The sequence below is a fragment of the Sturnus vulgaris genome, unplaced genomic scaffold (genome assembly GCF_052056855.1).
Source record: "Sturnus vulgaris isolate bStuVul1 unplaced genomic scaffold, bStuVul1.hap1 Scaffold_192, whole genome shotgun sequence".
Taxonomy (NCBI): Eukaryota; Metazoa; Chordata; class Aves; order Passeriformes; family Sturnidae; genus Sturnus; species Sturnus vulgaris.
The window spans coordinates 8652789-8655271 of NW_028276155.1; positions in this window are offsets into that span (position 1 = coordinate 8652789).

The window sequence follows — 2483 nt, forward strand, 5'->3', positions numbered from 1 at the left end:
TGCTCCCTGCACTGACCCCCTCCCACACAGGCTCTGCTGGGGCCATGCAGGGGCTCAGAGCTGCCTGCCTTGTTCCAGGGCTGCCCCCAAGAGGCCAAGGGCAGCCAGACCTGTCTGTCCTGGCAGCTTTGACCTGGGAGGAATCCTTGGAGGTACAGAGTTTTGGAGGTGGAATTCCAATTTTGGCCATGGGCACCTGGCTGAGATGGATGTATTTTTCCTATAGAAAAGCAAAGTGTGAAGTCCAAGGGTTTTGGAACAAGATGAGAAGTGACCACCCATGGGCCAAGCCAGACCTGTCTCTCCTGGCACCTTTCATCTAGGGGCTATCCATGGACATAGGACACTTTGGAGGTGGAATCTCAATACTGGCCATGGGCATCTGGCCAGGAAGAAGGAAATTATTATTATTATTATTTTCTTTTCATTAAGAAAGCACAGAGCCTCAGTGTTTGAAAGGCAGATGAGAGCTGGCCCTGAGTAAGCCAAGGCCAGCCAGACTTGTCAGTCATGGCAGATTTTGTCTGGGAGCAATCCTTGGATATCGGGAATTCTGGAGGGAGATTCCCAGTTTTGGCCATGGGCACCTGGTCAAGATGGATGTTTTTCCCCATAAGAAAGAAAAGCACACGGTCCCAGTGTTTCAAAAGCAGATGAGAGGTGGCCGTTGGGTGGCCAAGCCAGACAGATCAGTTAGTTAGTCCTGTTAGTCCTGGCAGATTTCATCTGGGAACAATCTTTGTATATTGGGAAATTTGGAGGAGGCATCCCAATTTTGGCCATGGACAGCTAGAGGAGAAGGACAGTTCTCTCCCAGAGGAAGGAAAGCCCAGAGCCCCAGTGCTTCAGGGGCAGGTGAGAGGCAGCCCTCGACATGCCAGGGGCAGCCAGACCTGCCAGAAATCACCAGGAGGCCCAGCCAGCCAGAACTCTTCCATGTTCCCTTCGTTTCATGGGACCCCACAGTGTCCCCATGTTCCCTTGGTTCCATGAGGCCCTGCAGTGTCACAATGTTCCCCTTGCTTCTGCAGTGTCACAATGGCCCTGTGCTTCCATGAGGCCTCACAATCTCACAATGTTTTCATGGATCCACACAGCCCTGATGTGTCACAATGGCCCCTTGGTTCCATCAAACACCACGGTGTCACCATGGTGCCCACATTGTCACAACTGACCCATGGTTCCATGAGGTTCCACAGTGTCACCATGGTCGCAGGCTGGATGAGATCGATGTCCCAGGCACCATGGGATGCTCGGAATGCCCGTGTGGGGCCAGGGCTGGGTCAGGCCTTGGTTTGTGGTGGGACAGAGCCCCGCCCCCAGCCATGGCCTGGCACAGCTGCCAATCACAGAGCAGGGGACAATGCTAACCCAGCTCTGATTGGCTGAGCTGCCAATCAATCACACAGCAGGGGCAATGCTGACCCAGCTCTGATTGGCCAAGCTCTCAATCAATCACACAATAGCAGCTGGTGCCTGCCCTGACTCTGATTGAGCAAACAACTGGAAGTCCCTCCCAAGGGGCGGGGCCCATGAAGGCCCAGGGGGTTAAAAGCCGGAGCACGAGGTCAGCCCATGGTGTGGATCCTGCCTTCTGCTGGGGTTCTCCTGTGAGCCACGCTGGAACCTGAGCTGTTGATACCTATATGTGTATCCCTTCATACATCTTCTGTTGTTCTCTATTTCTTCTTCTCATAATCCTACTTAACTGAAATACTTTTGGGTAACTTAGTATCTTCAGGGTTAAAGGTTTTTCAGTTAAAAGTTCTTAGTCAAGGAAATTAATGCTATGATATGAGTTTTATGTTGAGTTGGATGTTGCATGGAATGTTTTGTCCATGTTCCTTGATTGTCTATATTTTGCCAGCAAAATTTTGTGTCATTTGGACCTCTTAACGCAATTGGTTAGAGCTGGCATCACTGAGGTTGTGGGTTCAATCCCTGTGTGGGCCATTCACTCAGGAGTTGGACTGGATGATCCTTGTGGGTCCCTGCCTATCAAGAATCTTCTTTGCATCTGGCCATGTTGAGAATATCTGGCTGTGGTTTCTCCTGTGCATGAAACTCAAGTGAAGGAACCTTTGGTTACCCCCAGCCTTTCATTGTTCTGGGGTGTTCCAGCCCTGCAGGCTCACCATGGCCTCTTGTTTCCATCAGGCCCTGCTGTGTCACACTGGCCCTTGGTTCCATGAGCATCTGCAGTGTCACACAGCTTGATGACATTTGTCCTTGCTGCCCCTGCCATCCCACTGCCCCAGCAATAGCCCCGAGCCACCTGTGAGGGACAGGCCCTGCTGGGCCAGGCCTGGGCTCAGGCCTTGGCCTTTCTGCTTCCTCCAGCCAGCCCAGGCCTTGCTCAGCATTGCAGTTCCCTGCTCACAGCCTCGGGCTCCTGCAATCCTGCCCTCAAGGATCTGCTCTCACCAGTCCCTGGGGAGCCTTTGGCACTCCCTGCCCTCAGTGGGGCCACTGATGCTTCAAGG